Here is a 20,387-nt window from a genome sequence, read left to right as displayed (position 1 = left end):
CTAAAATAGAAAGAATGCAATTTGCACTGTCATGTATGCAGTACAAAAATTGCCATTTTCACCCAAATAATAAATGAAGCAACTGGAGAAAGAAGAAGAAATATAGCAGATGGAGTGACAGACTAAAAAAGATTTAAAATGAGAAAAACTGCAACAGATCAGAAGGACTCTACAAGTCCATGCAACTGCAGGAAACAGTGTGTCACTAGGGCTTGGGATTTTGAATATGAGAGTATGAACATGTAGAAAATATCCCAAAGATCACATTTGAAAACCCCAACAGTGACTGCTAAGGAGAGGTTGCCCAGCATGGTCTCATGACATTAGAAGAGGGGTTCTTTCCTGGCCTTGCTATGATCTTGGGAAAGCCTCTTCCTTAACTGTTCCCCTTTCTGTTCTCATTCTTCTTGTCTCTCTTACCTGTTTATACTGCAAACATCTCTGGGAGAAATGATACCTGTATGAAGTCCAGCACAACAACACCTGGAGTCTTGGCTATGACCTTTTGGCTCTCTTTCATAGCGCTAGCAACATTACTGGTATAACAAGGGAGTTCAGGCTGGGAGCAGAAAAGATTCCCAAGTTTCCTTGAAAAGCTGAGCAGGACTTGATAATTGCATCCCTTTTCACACATTTCCTTCTTGTCATGCATTAGTCAATCTGTATGCTTCTGTGACTAGCAGTAACAGTGCATAGAAGGAAAATGCCACTTTCCAGATAGAATGATCAATCTCTTTGACTTTGCCTGTAAACATGTTTCATCAGGGGGTCACTAATATGCTTTTATTGCCTCACTGTCAGAGATGATGCCATTACCAAGCCTGATAAAGTATTCTATAGAGGGTTCCTTTTAATTTTATTTTTTATGCGATCATGAGAGACTGTAACCGATAAATTTAGTTCAATGCTTTCTCACTATTAACTAATTCTGAGTAAATCCGTTGGGGCAGTCTGGATACAAACACTTCAAAGAATTTTTACAGGATATTGAAAATGATATTCACTGTGGGACAGAGGTTTAAGTACTGAGCTGCTAGTGTTTTCTTTACCATTAAAGCTACAACACTGCTAAATGTCATTTAGTCAAAACATTGTATTCAGAGGATTTGTAGCACAAGATGACTATTTGCGTTTAATAAATTTTTTGCATCAGGGTGGTTATGTTAGCTTATTTCTGGGGGGAAAGGGAGTTTTAGAAAAGATGATGCTTTTTTTCCTCAGTTTCTTTCTTGGGGCCCAATCCAGCTCCCACCAAAGGCAATGACAGTTTTGCTACTGCCTAATGTGGGAATAGTCCCATGATCTCTGAGGGCTTTGAAGTGTTCAAATTCAAATTAAAATACAGGGCTTTTTCAGAGAGAGAGGGAGGAGGGACCGCCCCCCCCAAACCCAGTCAAACAAAAAAAACCCAGCTCTAGCAGCTGAAAAAAAACCAAAACAAAACAAAAGGGAACTGAAATAAAGGTTTTTCTCATGGAGGTTTTTTTTTCCAAGCTGCTTTCACATCCTATATAGCACCCTAAAAACTGGAACACAGGATGTGAAACCATGGAAACAGCTGGATGCTACAGGGGTTTTGAACTACTTTTGTCAAGGTTTAGACTTTGGGGATTTGATTTTTTTTTAAGTTTAATTGATTTTTTCCCCTACTGAAATCCATAATATGTTGAGCTTGTTAAACCTATGTTAGAGGTCACAGACTAAATTTAATTGGTAGTATTTCTTTTGAGCCTAATTTAAAGGTTGATTTGGCTTTATGGACAGATTCTTAGCTGTTGTAAATCAGTTCAGGTATAATGGGGCTCTGTTTGCATCAGTAGAAAATATGGCCATCTGAGACTCAAATCCCATGCAAAGGGATTTGTACATGTTCTCAGGAAGAACATGAAAAAAGTAAAAAAAAATAAAGTTCCTTTCTTGAAAGACTGTTTTCATGAAACTTTCCATAAAGTTAAATATTTTGCAAGGAGGTTAAAATACGTCTGTGATTCTATTTTCGTTCAATCCAAGAAGACAGGACTGTCCTGGAAATATGGTTATATGTGGTTATGTGGGCTATATGGTTTGGTGTTATTTGGTAGACCCACCTTGTAAATCTGAGCCAACTCTCCAATCAGTCATTAAAACACTTTCCAGCACACTCCACTGCCCCTCTGGGGAGCCTTGGACTCAATATTAATGTCCCCTTCTCCTCTTTCTCCCTTCTCTGCTTGCTCGGGCTCAGACCTGGCCTCCCCTGTGCATCAGCTCCTGGCATGGCCCTCCGCAGCCTTGCTCCTCATCTCCCTCCCTGCATCCATCTGTGCTCCTTCGCTCTTGCCCTGGAAAGTTCCGTGACAGCGGAGATCTCTGATAGCCTGAAGGAAGATCAAAGTCAATTAGTAGCATTGTGCTGCAGTGAGAGAGGGTTTAATATTCATATTTTTACTCAAAAAAAAAAAAAAAAAAATCTGAAAATTGATGCTTAGGCATCAATTGGGCCTTGATCCTACAAGACGTTTAATTTCCTGCATTGTGGGCAATCCTGGTTTTTATAGACCTATTCATAGTTCATGTGCATAATCCTTCCAGGCTAAAAGACTATAGAGTACGCTTAAACTCACTGCTGTGCAAAAGGTACTAACAGGATGCTAATATAGGGTGCAAGTGGCTTATAGACCTTGTGAGGATCATGAGGTTACTTTGTACTTACAAATGCAATTTCAGTAAAATGTATTCAGGATCTGGAGTCCCTGCTGTGCAACTGTGGAAGTGGATGGTCAGTGTGAATGAAGTGAAACCCGACAGAAAGATGTGTGCAAAATTCAGTCAAAAGGTTTTTAGATCAGATTTGGTTAAGGCTGTTTTTCCTGAATCCAGATGTCCTGGAAGGAAGTACTGAAAAAATAGATAAAACACTACAACAAATGCTAGTCCGTCAGCTTTCCTAACTCAGTCAGAAATAGCACTTTAGGAATTGTCTTGAACTGTTTTTTTCTGAGCAGCTCGGTAGATACAAAAGGTACTGATAAGCTTTTGACTGAAAGAAATCAGTCTCCTAATCTTTTGGGATTGTCTCCTCACCAGCAAATATGCAAGGTATTGGAAAAGTCCATGGACTAAATGTTAAAATCATTCATTAATACCCAGTAATGACAAAACTGCAATCTCAGTACAGTGCATTAAATAACGGAGCCTGGGCAGCTCTGAGAGCTATGATCTGTATATGAGCACCCTATCTTCAATCTACTCTAGTCTTTACATATATCCTAAACAGCAGTGCAATAAATCTTTCACTGATGATACGGCACTTATGTCTATTTTTCCCTATATCTATTAACTGAAAAAGTAATTTCTGTATACATCATGCTTCAGTTAACTCATCTTGGCAGCAATAATGTGGAGTGACAATCTCTTGAGACAAGTCCAAACTTCCCACCTCTGCGATATGTACTGGAAACACTCTCTCCTTACACTTTCTTTACTAAGCACCAGTTTTGATAATGTGAGTCATAGTATTGTGGTGCCACAAAAAGCACCATAAAGCTCTAGCTGTGCAAATCAAGATTCAAACTTGCCCTTGAAAAGTTGATATTGGTAGGGAAACATATTTAGAATGGGGTTTTCTGCTGAAAGGAAATATTAGAAAGATCATGATTCAGGCAGGCTAAAGGTCTTGAAAATATAGGAGGAAGATGTGTGGAGATACTCCCAAAGATGATAACTCTAGAAAGGATGAGCCTCATCAAAATGAAACACGATAAAATTATCCTAAGGCATTTTCACTCATGGTGGATCCTGATCTCCAGGGAGGAACTGAAGTCTTCACAATGACTTAAAAGGATTTGGGTTATGTCCTAGCAAAAAACAATAGCAGCAACAAATGTGTCTCAAAGATAGAGCTTTATCTTTGTTACAGATGGGAAACACCATCCTGAGGGCCGCTTTCTCATTAGAGCAGACATTAAGACACAGACACACGAATTGGAGCTGAAAGGGGGTCTGAATAAATTCTTGGGCTTATAGCAGCATGAGGAGAAATTTTATCCACAGTGGCTGTGACCTTCTGCAAAACACACAGTAAAAATATTTCCTTTGTAATAGAAAGTTATGATGCCTCTATAGATAAAATACCTGAGGGTTGAAGTTTGGCCTGGAAAAAAAGTCCTCACTGAAGAAACGAAAATTTGGTGAAAACGAGTGCATGGCTGAAAGATTTGTGACCGGCTGAAAATTGCCATTACACACTAGCTCGGTACTTGTACCGCTCACAATGTTCACATTCAAGGCAAGATGCTCTGAAGAGGCCTGACCTTCAAGTGACAAAATCCATGAATTTACTTGGAAATCATCTGCTGAAACGGGAAGACCACACTCCAGGAAACTGCTATAGATCACACTCTACTACAGTCCTACTTCTGTTGACCAGGCATGCAGCACTCTGTATAAGTGCGTGATACCTCATACGTGCATGACACGAGCCACATTTACACATTCACATTAGTTTGTATTGAAATCTCATTATACAGCACCTAAATGTCATATTTCAAGAAACTGTTTTAAGGTACTTCTTCAGGTGTCCATCTGAATATTTTCTAAGGTTTTAGACAGTCAGTACTAATTTTAAATAGTTGTAAAATAAGCAGTCAAGGAAAGATTTCTGTCTTCAAACTTCAAATTAAGAGTTTGAATCAGCTGCAAAGAGTGTGTGTGAGATCCTCTCACTCACAGCTTAGGCCTGACCAGATAAATGAAATAACCAGCTGGATAACTTTCAAAACGGAAAGCAGAATTGTTACCAAAATTAAGTAATTTCACTTAGGAAAACTGACTTGGATGAAAAGAATAGTTGTATCACTTTTCTACCACTTGTTTTCATTCTACGAAAACATCTTCTCTGCTCACATCTGATTTCAACACATTATTCCACAAACCCTGTGAAGACCAACAGAAAGCGTAATATTTAAAGGACAAGGACAAATAGAGTACATATTTGTATAAGGTGCAAAATTCAATTAAAGTCAGCAGAAACTAGACTTAAATAAATTGTAACTGTCCCAGAGTGAACAACTATGACAGTGCATTTGCTTGACCTTTTGCTTACTCTTAGCTCAGCTTGAAAGTCTCCTCCCAAAATGTGCCAGCAGCTTCATTTCTGTTTCAGTTCTGAGCTAGCGATATCCTCCTGTGGTCACTTCTCATTCTCAGACTGAACTCCTGGTGGGTTGGTTCATGACTTGGGTCTATGATGCTAAATTTGGGAACCATGGCTGCATGGCCATCAACACGCTGTCGTTGCAGACAGTGGAGGCTTTCCCAATGGAGTCCCCTTGGTAGCTCTGCCTGTCTCTGCTGCCAGGGGGGACAGTGCTGCTCATCCCATCTCTGCCGCTCTCTCTCCCGCCTACTAACAATGAACTAGCATGTTTGCAGAAAGCAAAGCAGGAAATCAGAGAAGAAACAGAAACCTGAAATGATTTCCTTCTCTCAAGTGCTCCTAGGACAGTGTAGCTACAAGTTTTCTCTACTATAGTTGGTGTTTAATGTGGTTTAATTTTGAACCAGTCTTTATGGATGTGTGAAATGCCCGTTTAAGAAGCAAAACATCTGTCCAGATGGTGTCAGCATAGCTGACTGTGCCTTTGGGCAACGAGGTGGACTCGATGACATTTTGAGGTCCCTTCCACTTCTGTTTTCTCTATTTTCTACAATGAAAACTAAAGTGCTTTAACACCATCCACAAGTGAGCAAAGCTGCCAAGAAAATACACACTGGAGGGAAAAATCCTCTTTGATTGCTCTATTTTTTTTTTAACCTAATGTACAGCTAGATCTTCTCCCAGAAAGAGACTAATTTTTTACCGTTTCTTGTGGGTACTGGCTATTTTTATTACTTTTATATCTCTCATAAAGGCATTTCTTTCAGACAGAACACTCTCAGCCCTGGTAAGTATTTGATCCTTTTTTTTTCAAAGCAGATATCACATTCTAACCTTAATGCTTTGAATTGTGATTTTTTCTTTCTTTTTTTTTTTTTAATTGGAAGTCTCTGTAATCTAAATATGTCTTTATTTCCAAGAGGATGACTGTTTCCTAGGGGATGACACTGCTTCTGGCCGAGACAAAAGCTGTTTCACCCAAGGAAATCTTCTGAAGTGCTAAACACAAGTATGTACTTTTCATTTCATCCTCAGTGCAGGTAGTTTTTCTCTTCTGCACGAAGGCCTCAGCTGCTGTGTTACCAGGTCTTCACCTGTACAGGTTCATTTGCATGTTATTAGCATCCTTGCACCCTGCTTTGGTAGCCATTTAGCAAAGGATTCAAGATGTAACAGCAAAAATGGCGAAACTGAAAAATATGTGCCCTGAACATGAGTGCAGAGACCTTTGAGATGGGTCAGGCATGGAGCTGGTCAGACATGGAGCTGTGGCTGGAGGTAGCTGATGGCATGGTGGCCTTGCAGATGGCAGGATCCAGTCCCAGCTGAGCAGCAATGTTGACCCTGGCCAGGGTAAAACCAAGGAAGGGAAGAGCTCTCTTGGTGTCGGCGCTCCAGGCTGGGCTCTCCTCTTGACCTGTTTCTGGGAGGCTGGTGGTAACTTGTCTGGGCTTTGACCAGTGCTTAACTGATTGGGATAATTTCCTACCACCTAGTGGTGCCCAGCACCCCTTTGCAGAGCCTGGCAATGGAGCACCGAGTCTTGTGCTGAGTGTTTAGTATTTGAGGAGGACATGAGTTAAGGGTTCACACCCAGCTCTGACCTAGGCTTAACATGAAATAACAGAGCAACTGGCGCCAGTTTCAAAGAACCACTGTCAGCATGAATAGAGGAAAAAACTGTTTTCAGATAGGGAATGACTTTAAAAAAAACCCAACAAAAACAAACCCACAAAAAACCCCAGCTGCTTGTGTTGGTTGGAAACTGAGGAAAGGGAAATATCTATGTAATAAACCCAGAACCAACAGCAACAGTGCTCTACATTTGACTTGGCACTGCGCTGAGATGCTTCCCCTGCATCCTGGGGAACCTGGTGCTGACAGATTGAGCCCTGATTGTTCAGAAGGGTCCCCAGTTGCTGCAGAGGTGGGTGACAGCACTGAAAGTCACACCTTTTAGCAGGGAGGGAAACTGCTGGGTGAACAAGTTCACAAAAAAGACACAAAACAGCTTTTTCTGTCAATAGGGGAAATTATACTAGAGAATATATTAATAACAGGAAAAAATAATTGCAGCAGGGGAAATTCTGGCAGGCCGTAAGGAGAAAATTCCTTGTAGCGAGAGTGGAACCACAGGAGCCTCAGCTTACTGAGAACTTGTGGATCTCTGTCCTTGGAGGTTTGCATCCTCAACAGGACATGTCCTGTGAAGGCAGCCCTGCCTCGAGCAGGGGTTGGGGTGTGGAGGTCCCTTCCAACCTAAATTTTTCTGTGTTTCCAGAGGGAGATAGTAATCTACAAGTACAAGTTTACCTCTCCAGTCCAAGCTACTCCCATGCAAGCACATGAGCATGAGGCCACCATGAAAAACAAGGAGTTTCAATATGAAAGAAGTGGAGCGTGGAGGGCAGGGTGAAGGCACGTCCTTCACAAGGGCAGAAGTACAGGATGTGTTTATGACAACTTGAATGTAAAATGCTGCTTATTCACTCATCTGAATGGCACTTAACTGAGGAGGAGATTAAGCAACACAGTTCTCTGTGGTGTTGAATCTTACTGTGTCTTAGTTTTCCTGGGATGGTGTGCCTGGAGATGGTTGATCTTCCAGAATTCCAATTTGTGATAAAATCATTTTTATCAAACTTCAAAAGCTGTGGCAGAATTTTTCATGCACACTTCTTTGTCTTTATTTTTTCATCTTTGATGAAATTTTCTTAGTATTTTAGTACATGTTCTAATGCATGTACTGACTCAGTACTGCTCCTAATTTCTGGAAGAGCCCAGTTGGGTTCATTGGAAACATCCAGGCTATTCAGTGCTACCCAAGTGGTTGTCAGTCCTTGGTCCCCATGGAGGTCTCACAAAATATAGTGATATGTAACCTGGGGCATTTTAACCACGTTAATGGCCAGAGAGGTATTCACCACGGGCAGTATGAGAATAAACTCTCCTGAACCTTTACTGCACTCAGGAGATAAACAAAATGTACTTTTTGCCATCAAGATTAACACAGTGTTTTTTAAAACTTAGGGTATCAAAAGATTCCAAAATATGAAGAATTTGAGTTTGTTTTTAAAACATTTTGTCTGTGGGAACCCTTCAGAGTAAAACTACACAGTACTCAATTTATCTCTTTCTGAGAGATAAAAGGATGAAATGAACCCAGCTGGGATTTAAACCCGTGGTTTCATGGAGTCTAGGTGTTTCAGATCAGGTGCTTAAACTACTAAATCATCCCACAAAATAGAATACTCGTGTTCTGCCTTTTTAGTTCTTTTATCCGAAACTTCTGAGCTTGGTGGGGTTTTGTGGCTCTGTCTGAATTGATTAGCACAGCAAATAGCACAGTACAGTGGTGAATGCACAGCCCTGTCATATACTCTGTGCAGTGGGCAAGGATTTTCCATTTCATACATCATTTACAACTTGCTTCAGCAGTTCCACAAAGTTAATATGTATACTTAACTCACAGAAGGGTTAAAAAAAATGCTTCTATATTTCCTCTTCCCTCTTCTCTCTATGGAGAGAGGACATCTCAGCACTCACGTATGCACATTTCCCTGACAGCCTATAGCTTGGCACACGTCCAACTGCACCTTTGTCATTCACCTCATGCCATTCTTTTCTGCCCCAACTGGGAAGCTAAAGTAGGTAACAGTTTTGTTGGACGTTGTGTCTTTTACTTGCAAATTTGAATTTTCAAACCTTCTCTGTGTCTGTGTGAGCCTGGGTGATTGTTCTCATATTGGACTGGCATGCTACTGGATTGACTCAGTAGTGTTTACAGACCCCCACAGCACCCATCCCTTTGCATCCCCATACACTAGTTTAAATTAATGAAATAGCATTAGTTCCAGCTCTGCAAAAATCAGCATACAAGAGGACAGAAATATGGACTATCCATTAGTCATATTTACACAGACTTTGATATGTGGATGCAAGCCTATGAGAAACTCAGGGTTGGAGCTGAGTGAGAAAGAGTTTTTTAGCCCATCATACTTCCTGAGATTTCAGAACTCCTCCTCTTTCCCAGTGGGATGAAGCCAAGACCTCCTGGAGGTGTTTCAGAGGAGCCAGAGATCCTGATCACCAAGTATCAGACAGCCTGGCACACACCAGGGAGTGGGAGACCCTGGTTCAGCGTGCCGCTCTGTTTGATTCACTAATGAGATACTAATAGGGCCAGAGTAGAAGTGATTGCCTTGATAGCTCAGTGATTTGGTCACTCATCTAAAGCGTGGGAGAACCAGGGTCATGCCCCTGATCTAAATCAGGCAAACCAAGTAGCTAAATGCATGTCTCCAGCACTCTGGCAGAAGCTCTCACCACCAGACCAGTGTTGTGTAACTCTTCTTTTTCATGAAAAAGTTCTCTCTGGAATTCAGAAACCAAGACATGGGAAATCATTTAGCTCTTCAAAAGAGCTCTTGTTGTCAGACTGCAGTGTGGGGAAAGAAGACAAAAAGGGGCAGTTGTGAAACGCTTAAGGTTGCATGCTGCACATTGCCTGTTCTTGACCTGTGATTTGGGGGCTGGGAGCAACAGTCCTTCCTTTCAACCTGCTCAGCTGGCAGCACGGAGTACAGGCACTCACACATGGGGGGAGCATTATTTCTTGTGCAGAATGACCACAGAATTTTAGAAACATGGAAGTCATTTGCATGGGTTGCTGGAAGCACGATGCAAAGTAGTTGCAAATCCTCCATTCTTCCGTAGTCTATGGAAATGATGAATTTCATATAAATATTCGTTGATATTTGAAATCAGGGCTTTCCTGGGAAAAAAACTTGTTTAGTCAGTGCTTTTCATTTGTCCACTTTACTTCTTTCGATATTTATTGATCAGATATGTAATGAAACCAGCTGGGTCATGCAGTTAGGAAGAAACACTGACATGTTCCTGAGAGCGCAGAGAATATTGTGTTCAATCAGAGTTTGTGTAGACTGTGACACCAGAAAATGGGGAACAATGCAGAAATACTGTGTGAGTGACTTATAAATGTCAGTGTGATAAATACATAAGGAGAAACAGAAACATCAAATCCCACATGGAACCTGATCACTCGTCTTTCTAGTCTGGGCTTGTTTCAACATCAAGCACTTGAGAGTAACAAGCTAAAAACCTGCTGTAGAAATCCTACAATAGAGCAGTTTTTCCTAAAGATATCTTTCTAACCTTGATTAATTAGAGATTGGCTTATGCCCTGAAGCACAAGGATTTGTATTACTTCTAAAATCTTTTAAAATCCTAACATTGCTGGATATTTGTGTTGCCTGTATAAACACCAAATGGTTTTTGACTCCTGATATAGTCTTGGCCAAAAAGATACCATGACAATGAGCCTTACAGACTAACCTGTCAAAGCTTGAAGACAGTACTTCTTTTTTTTTTGTCTTGTGAAATATACCTTGGCTTTCTATTGTGAGGTTAGGTAGGCAGAAATTGTAAAGAAATGTAGCAAAAGAATTGCATTTTATGAGCACCTAAGTGATTCAGGAGTGCAAGCCCTATGGCAGACAAATTACATATCTTGCAAATGTAATCCTAAAACTTTATTTTTCGAAAACACTTTAAAATACTCCTTCTAGCCAGTTATAAGGAATTTACATGGGTAGATTAATAAACCATACTTCTGATTTCTTCAACAGAGGAAATTCTATTCCTTACTAAAGACTCACTTACAAGCATATAAAATATATTGAAATTATTCAGTTCCAACTGATGGTGCTTCAGGCAAGCATTTAGCTATTAAGTGCTGGAGGTTTAGGATTGATCTTGCATCAGCATCTTGTGAGGTGAACCATCTACACTAGTAGGCAAAATATTAGATTCTTGATTCTTAAGAGATTCTGACCTTAAGACAGCAGTGGGATCAAATGTCTTCTTAGAAGATTTCTTCCTTGCCTTTTAGGTACTTACATATCTAAGCACCAAGCCGCCTTATAAGGTGCATCTTTCACACAAGCTCTCCTGTAATGCAGAGAAGTATTATTATACTCATTTCACAAATGAGGAACTGAGAAACAGTGATTTGCCTGAGGCCACTCAGAAGGTCCTTGATGAAAATCTATCTCCTCATCAGCACTGTAACTTCCTTTTAAATGAACCTCTTTCCTGTGCTTTAGTCACCCCTGCATTTCAAAACAAAGTCCTGTTTCTGATGTTCTGCCTATCCCTTTCCCACCACCGTCACAAACTCTCAGCCTGCCATTACAAATCACTTGATTTTCCTTTGCTTTTGTGATCCTTTCCAAATCCTGTTAAACTTTCTGCAGCTTTTGGACCTAAAAAGCATTGCTTTGTCACCAGACCACTGGGATTCAGATTCCCAGAGCAATTTTGCATTTACCAGAAAGGGAGAAGTCTCTCTAGCACAGTGACAAGGCAGAGCACTTGCCTGTCCTGTTACGGCATAAAGCTGTGACAGTGACGTGGTTTAGGAATATTTTTCTTACTAAAACTTTTAGAAGACAGTTATCACTGTAGTTATGCCCAGATACCTGCATATGATCAAGTAAACACTGTTCAGAGAGATGTTGCAAATAAACTAAACTGTCATAACTGATTGGGGCACGCACCAAGACAACTCAAAATGTGAAGCAAAACATGTCAGCCTAAACCACCCTCATGGTATTATAATAGCAAGTCTGCATGGAGAGTCTGAAGATACTATTTCCAGCCTTTGAATGTTTTCCGTTACAGGGCTGGACTGAAAAACAAAGGTGTAAACTGCTTCCTCTATTAACTCATCCACTGCAATAGCATCATCTAAATGGCCATCTGAAACTTGACGTGTATGTGCGATGGAGATGTAGAACATTCAAATGTTCCTTTTTTATTGCAATATACTGAGATATGTTTCTCACAATAAGGCAATATACCACAAAGTAGATTATGTTATTTAGCTGTCAGGAAGCTGTGAAGAAATGAGAAACCTGTGAATGGTCTCCAGTGTTTCCTCATCCTCTGTTACACCACAGTACAGAACAGCTATGTGGTTATCTTATAGAGGGTAAAGCATCACTGTCTGCACTGGTTGGCTGTTAAGCTGAGTTTTACTCATATGGTTGAGTAAAACCACCTAGTTAAACCACGACATCATCAGATTTTCTGTCATATGATACACCCATCGGGTTATTGTACTGGTTTTTAATCCAGCCCACCGAATGAGAAGAGCCTAACCAGGTTGCTAGAAAATTATACCTACCATCTCTCCAAGGACAAATGCAGATAGAGGCATCTAATTTACCTACTAATTAGCATTTCTCTGCTGGGTTATGTGAACACTACTGAGTCAAATTTAAAAGGAGCCATTGCTCCCTTTTATTTATTTGAGAAGCTCTGCATAACTATGTGGTTCAGAAAAGAAAGATACGAAGCCATGAAGCCTGCCAGTACTCTACTGTAATGGATCCAAGACAATTTGCTGATTTGCCTTTGACTACCACAACATAGTCCATTTTCAGGAAAAAAAGTATTCTTCAGCATTCTTCACAGTTGCCTTCCAAACACCAGTGTACAAGGTGCAGGCTCACTAAATGTATGCTCTTATCTGGAGTTAGCCGACATGAGGTAATTAGTATATGGTAAGAACATACTGATTATAGGAGCCTATCCACATAACTTAAACATCCAGGCTTCATTACATTTTAGGTACCTAATGAAGCAGCCTACGTAGAGTGAGTTCCTAATGTAACCAATGGAGAGAAGCAAATTATTGTGATTACCTTCTGAAGGTTCTAAGGGGTACACCCTGTCTTACTGTGTTTAGCTACCTAAAATTGGTAGAAAGGATCTCCTTTTCTGTAGGACCTCATTTTCTGTATTGCACATATGGGGAATTTGGGCACTTATTTAGCTGCTTCATTAAACTGGTGAAAGCTGGACATGTCAGATCTACAAATTAGTTGGACAGAGTCCCGTCCATCATTTTTCCAAGAAAAGTAAAAGTTGGGGTGATAGGCCTAGGTGAATGATACTTGTTCTGCCAGCAAGCTCCAGTGCATTTGGTTTTCATGTCCTGTCCCAATTACAGTGGCACTGAATGTAAGGACACCAGCTTTCTACACCACCTTTCCACTACGTTATGAAGAATCACACTCCACCATTTTTTTTACTTGCAAATAGCTCCTACATTCAGCATCCCACAAAGATCAGTTCTTGCACCACCTAATCCTATACTTACATACCATCCTAAGAGATCACTATGACATGGAAAGGAGTTTATACTGGTAGTTACACACTACAGATGTGATACTGTCCATTTTTCATCTGGAGAAGACTGTAGGAGCTCCCTGATATCCTTGTTAATAGCTGGAGTTTGGATGAAAATTTGCCCAATCAAATAGAACCCAGGAATGGTTTGTAGGCTGAGGAAGAATGAATGACTCAAAGGTTGTAAAATTAGCATCTCATTCCTGATTGCATCAAAATGTGAAACACTACAAGAACACAGGGAGATAGTTACAAATCAACACAGCCTTCCACTTGTTCCTGCTTTGGGAGGGCAGAAAGGCACCAAATCACCTTGTCATAGGAAAAAGGAGAAGAAAAAAATGTAGCAAGAAAAAAGCTTCAGTGAAATGTCTAAGTTCTATGCAGGTCTTCTGTGCAGGAGCAGACATCCAAGGCAAATCTATCCCAAGGATCCCAGGGCAGACTTTCTGATTTTGATGGTGTGTGGGGAGAGGTACTGGTAGGAGACAGAGGTAACTGTATGGTAAACTGAGCTATTTAAACCTTGAAATAAAGCTATACAGATGAATTTATTTCTACACCATAAAAGCAAGACTAGTCAGAGTTCATAGATCTGCAAAATCAGTTACAATCATCTGCAATGCCGTTTAATCCACACTTTATTATTAAATAATTCTAAGTATCAGCAAGCTACTGAATACCTTTCTTTGGCACAATATCATTTAACGTTCTGAAGACTCAAATGCATTTGGCTGACGTAAGTTATTGGGCTCAACTCAGAGCTAACTGGAAGAAATTTAATGTTCTGTGATATATTGGATATCAGACTAGGTGATCTTTTCTGGCCTGAGCTTTATAAATCTATGGAAAGTGAGGCTTTGCCATAAGTTTCTCACAAAGGGCTGTCACAGCCAGGACACATTGTCCTACTGGCCTTCTTTCACTGATATATAAGGTCTGGATTTAGCCAGTTGCTGTGCTTGCTGAGTTGCAGCTGTGAACCCTTTCAGCTTTCCAGCTATCCTTTGCTTTGATTATTTTTCTTGGGATGTTGGCTCTGTATATAATTGTGCTAAATGATTTTGTCTCCACGCATCTTTTATTAGAGGAGGCTTAGTCCTCCAGAACTCAGAAATATGGGGTGTAATTATTTATTCTATTCCATTATTCCTTTTGAGAAACAGTGCTTCTATATTTGACTACTTTTTTGCTTAGGTTGATATTGTAAATTTAACCCACACACACCTTAATACATCCACCTCTCTGCCACAGAGGGAAGGACCGAAAATATACATAATAAGTTTTCTCTGACTAAACAGGACAGCAATGCAGAACTGTGACTGCTGAAATTTTCTCTTGCCCTCTACTAATTTTACACAACTATTTTTTCTTTTATTTTGAAGTACAAAGCTGAGAACAATGTAGAGTTGCTAAGCATGAATTTAAAACAGGAATTGTGGAATACCTTTTAAGTGGATACTTTGGGAATTATTTACCTCATTCAAAATTAGACATCTGCAGTCTTCATCTGAGCTAGTTACCTTCTCTTGTATGCAGTATAGAAAACCTAGTTCTCCTATTTGCCTTTGTCATTTCCAAAGACTCTAGTGATCAAATGGGTAGCACTGAAAGTGCCTGTTTCTTCTGCAGACTAGAAAGAGAGTCTATGGTGACTAGCTGAAATGTAGATGCAGAGATTTCTAACATTGGATGAAATAAATCCCACCATTCGTAAATTCTTAGGAACACCTAGTTTCTTAGGACTAAGATAATTACTTTGGGAGGAAGGCAAGCAGCAAGGTGGGTCAGGCCAGATTATACTTCTACAGGAATGATCCACATTTCATGTGTTGTGTTTTTTCCCAAGTATAAAGGTTAAGACAATTTTTTGAGTTTATATGCTTCCCACAATGAAAGTTAATACCTTTCCAGCTCATCCTGCTGCCAGCTGAAGGAATTCAGAGGCTGATCTACCCCAAACATACATTTACCACCACCACCAGTGGCTATAACGCTGCTCCAAGCCCTTTAACAGGTATTGCCATTGATAGTAACAGGCTGTAGGCTCTGTATTGAGTTTGAAAGAACTCAAGACTGAGGCTTGTCAGGTTTGCTCTGTCTGAACTTCTGACCTGCCTGCAGATTTGTTTCCCCTGGTTTAGCTGTGACAGCAATTCCTCTAATTGACCAAGTGCCTATGGGTAATTTGTTTTACTTATGTTTATCTGTGTGTTGTACAGCCATAGTTTTATGTAAATAACAGAAATAAGCAATTATCCTGTGCAGAATGGGATTTTTATGACTCTAACACAATGACATTGTCCAGAGAGGTACACACTTGGTACGAAAGCAGAGGTCTTGAGAGGTGGAAACACAGGGTAGGACATATAAGAGTACAGGCACGGGGTGATAAGAGACAGGGCACAGGCTGGCACCAGGGACCCCATGGCTGTAAACAACTCACCTGTAGTCCCTGATGCAGACTGGGAGTGGGACAAAACTGCTTTTAGGTGTAGCAAAGATAGCAAAGGAATCATTCCTAACATATGCAAAAGACAGCATATGTAGAAATTTGGATGCAATTTAGAGCTGCAGACAATGAGGAGAGTGTAAGATGCAAAAGCCTGTTATCAACCATATGAAAATGATCTGGAGTGGATCCTGAAGTAAGAAAGAAGAAACCATTAACATGAACATCATACTCCTCCCAGTGAAGTAGTCCAGATGCTGATGACCCACCATAGTGCCCACCCCACCACCAGAATGATCCAGAGGATCTGGGGAAGGGTGGGCATAATGCCAGCAAAAGGGGTAGAAACTACGAAGTGTGGGTATAACAAATTGAACTATATTACTATTGAAACTTTTTCTGAATAGATACATTCTTTCTGTAATAATGAGATCTGGGCCAATAGTGATTCTTGTATTAGAGTTATACTAACAATAAATTCTTGGCTTTATATATAAGATGTGTTTTCTCTCTGCCCACAAACAAGATTTGGAGTATAACAGAAACCAGAACAAAACACAGAAAAAAAAGGGGATTCTCCTTTGCATTTGGCAGAAACAATGTGGTCAGCAGCATGTTGAGACTGCTCCTCACCATGCTGAGGCTGTCTTCATTTGCTACCACCTGCGTTGGGGGGACACAACCCCACTTCACTAGGGTTGAGATCACCTCTCCAATTAGGCCCTGCTTTTAATCTGTGTTTCTACAGAACCTCACACGCCCCTAGAAAGGTTCCAGACACCATAAAGACAGAAAAATTAGAGAAGGGTAACACTTATTCTTTTGTCCAGCCCATCTCTTCATAGCAATAAGTGTAGTTCACCTGGCATCTATTCACTATGGATGCACAGATTACATTCAGTATGGCACCTTTAAGGACACTAAATTAACTTTAGAAATACAGGTTATATCCCTTTTCCTTACATGCTCCTCTAGAATATACACTGTAATTTGTTATAAAGTTGTGTCACTGTTCATGATATACACCTTAGCCTCACCTCCCAAATACATGAAAGTCCAATTTCTTATCATCCATTTATACATCAATGTCTTTGCAATGTCTCCTTCTCAAGGATGATACTATATCGAGTAGAGGATGGATCTGCTCCCTTATCCTTCATTCCACCGCTTTCATGATTTTTAAATAGCACCAGGCAAACAATGCTGCTGCTTAAGGTATTTTGCAATTTAGATTGATATTGAAAGATACAGTGTTCAGGCAAAGAGTCTATGAATTATTCTAAGGTGGAATATCTTATTATTCAGAGGGTCCCAAGAAGCAGCAGTGAAAGTGAATGAGTAAATCCATACTGTATTAGCTGCATATAATGAACATTTAGCTAATTGGAAGATCTGCTGGATTGCAGAAGGATATGCCAGGGGAAGTTTTGAAGTCTGACCTTTGGGGACACTAAAAGCACGAGACAAAACAGTAAGCAATAAACCTACACACTGAAGGAGAAACAGACACGCTAACCCGCAAGAGCTTATTCACTTGTATGGTATGCATTTTTATGATACATGTTGCACCAATAAAACCAACTAAAAAGCCAAGGGTACACTAGAACAGTCCTCCTCTGAAATTGTAACTGATTGTATTTCACTAAGTGTAAGATACACTTCTTGTAGTTCAGACACAGTTATTCCGCTCTAATAAACTGTTCTGTTACAGAACTCCTGTGGCCAGACCGCAGACAGAAACAGAGGATTACCCAAAGGAAATGAACACTAATGAAGTTCACATTTCCAGTAATTTTCAGAGCAGAATATGCTCTTTATTATCAGACCAATGAGAGGGCACATTCAGAATGGTTGTACAATTGCTAGGTACTGAATTAACATTAAACTAAATTACTGTGAAATTGAGTTTGGCCCTAGAGCGCAGGAAAGCTTACAGGACACCCTTTCACCCTTCGCCTTCTCCCCAGCCTGGACTGATGGAAATACATGTGCACAGGGGAGCAATGGGATGCCCACTGCCAGGGCTGAGAACTGAGCCACAGTGCCTCTGCTCCTGTCTCTTTCGAAGACTGGGCAGCTGTCCTTCTCCTGGGCCACAGGGGCTTCTGCTGATGAGGGAGTTCTTCCAGATGACAGGCTCTCCAAGTTTTGTCTTTGAACCAAGAAAAGTCATCTGGAAGGCTGAGGTCTCCCCTCTGCTCTATTCACATTGCTTCAAAAAGGCTGGAATTGGCCCAGAAATGGTTTACAGAGAATTCATTTTCTGTAAAGTAATGCTGTTGACAGAAGGTTGTAAGAGGAGAGAGGACAACCCAATGACCCTCAGCTTTGGAGCTGGCGATGAGAAAGAAGAGGTGCAGCTGGTATATAAACACAAGGCAACTTCTTTTTCATCTGTTGCATGCTGCAGATGTCAATTCCCTAAATATCTGTCAGTCTGCACAAATCGAGAGGTGGTGGATAAGTGTTACTACTCCAATCCCAGACACTGGGAATCTGCAACAGGTCACTGTCTGAACTTGAACAACTCCAGATCCTCTCTGGGCTACATGCACATTGTCAACTGTATGTGCCAGACTGTGAAATCATGACTACTCTTGTTTTTAAGGTCAAGGGGATGAAAAAATAATTTGTATTGGCTACTAACCAGAGCTGCCAGAGCATGACAACGAAGACATAGTCACAATGTCTTACCATAGGAGATCTGAACACAGCCGGGGTGGTTAAGCACTTATCCATGTTCATACAGTGGCACAACAAAAGAAGGAGAAAAAAAATCCAGCTGGACTCCTAGGCTTTTGCTTAATCCTGGAGATCATTCCTATTCCAAAAATAATACAAATGTTGTAAGATTAATAAGGCCTATGAAATTACATTGTGCACTGCCTCTGGTTCAGTCAAACCAGCTCACTGCGGTGAGAATCAGTAAGAGAAGTAAAACATATGGCGACAAAGAGACACACAAATGCAGAAAGATCAGGAGGTTCCTATGTAGGTGACTGAGTCACTGAAACGATGCCCCTGCCAGCAGGACCAGCCGGAGCTGGTGAAGCAGCAGTCACCAACCAATACCACTTCACAATTCTTTCTCACTCCAACTGCTCTGGAAAACGCTGGCGGCAGCTCACACACTTCTCCCCGGCCTCTCTTACAGCTCCCTTTTCCTCTTGTTGACATTGCCTGCAAACCATTTCCACGCTGCAAACAGCTTTAAGAGGTCTGGCAACAGATTGCACGAAGTGATACAACTGCAAGGACTTTGTTGTTTTTGTTAAAATGCCGAAGACGTCAAGAACAAAAAACCCCCACAGACAACTCGGGAGTTAAAGGTTGTCTGAGCCCTGAGGGGGCAGAGAGGTGGGAATGGCAGGGGAACAGTTTGCACAGCAGTGTGTAGGCCGGTGGCACTTAGAAAAAGCTGCATTTTCTGCTGGAGAAAGGCATCGCTGCCCTTATCACCTTCCATTAATGGCTGTGCAGCACCTCGGGGTGCCCCAGCCGGGTGATTACGTCTCCCTCCCATCGCGCAGAGAAACGTCCAGCCACTTTCCTCAGGGAGCACTCACAGCAAAATGGATTGAAACGTTTTCAGGATTGTTTCAGTACAACTTGAAGGTCAATGCAGAGGCAGAAAAGTGAGGAAATTTAGACAAACAAATGCACAAAACCCTTAATGTTTTCCTCAGTCTTTCTCTCTGTGTCTCTCTTTGCTCCTTTTTCATGCCAGGGAGAACTCCAAACCTCCATCCCACCCTGCCTGTCTCCATAGGCCCAGGCACAGTGAGGCTCCAGCCGTACCAGCTCCTCTGCTAAACTCAGTTTTTGTCCAAAAGGAAATATCCTGCTGTGCAAACCCCAGCTGCTCTTCAGCAGCCCACTTCTCCTGTTGCAGCCCCCCTGGGGCTGCAGGTCCCAGCAGGGCACTTACAGACCATCCACTGCTGCTCCCACCCCATGCCACGCTGCTCTTAAAGAGGTTTGACCGTGGCTCTGGCAGTCTAGGCCAGGCTGTAGGGAACAAGGCACAACTTCTGCCCACCTGGTTCTTTGGTGTTTAGTTTAGCAGGTGTTTCCACACTCACAGTATGTGTTGTGTGTGTGCACGTGTGCCTTCTTAATTTTCCTTCCAATGCTACTCCATTAAAGCAGTAAATTGGTGCTGAGCAGTGAGATGCTGAACTGCTTCTTTCCTTCTATACTGAATCTCGAACAGGAGAAAGATTCAAACCTCTCCTACGTTAACCTCTGCCTCATGACGGAAGTCAGGTGTTTATTTTTCTACAGTAATTTTTAAACCTTTTTTTCCTCTAAGAAGAAACAGCAGGTCTTTAGAAGAAGTGTGGGAAACATGCCAGAGCATTTTCGGAAGTAGAGCAGAAGCTACCTGTGCAGTCAGCCACCGAGGCGAAGGGCTCCGAGGCGGAGGATGGCGCCGGGGACCCTTCCTGAAGCGGCAAAACCCGCAAGAAGCAAAGGCGCAGGGAGTGAGAGGGTGCCCCAGCCCCCCGCCCCGAGCCGGGGGAGGGAGCCCCTGACGAGCGGCAGGCCTGGCTCAGCGTGGGGGGGGGCAAGAGGGGCGGGGGG

The sequence above is a fragment of the Pygoscelis adeliae genome, unplaced genomic scaffold, assembly GCF_000699105.1.
Source record: "Pygoscelis adeliae isolate BGI_AS28 unplaced genomic scaffold, ASM69910v1 Scaffold175, whole genome shotgun sequence".
Classification (NCBI taxonomy): Eukaryota; Metazoa; Chordata; class Aves; order Sphenisciformes; family Spheniscidae; genus Pygoscelis; species Pygoscelis adeliae.
Note: the sequence above shows the minus strand (reverse complement) of the source record.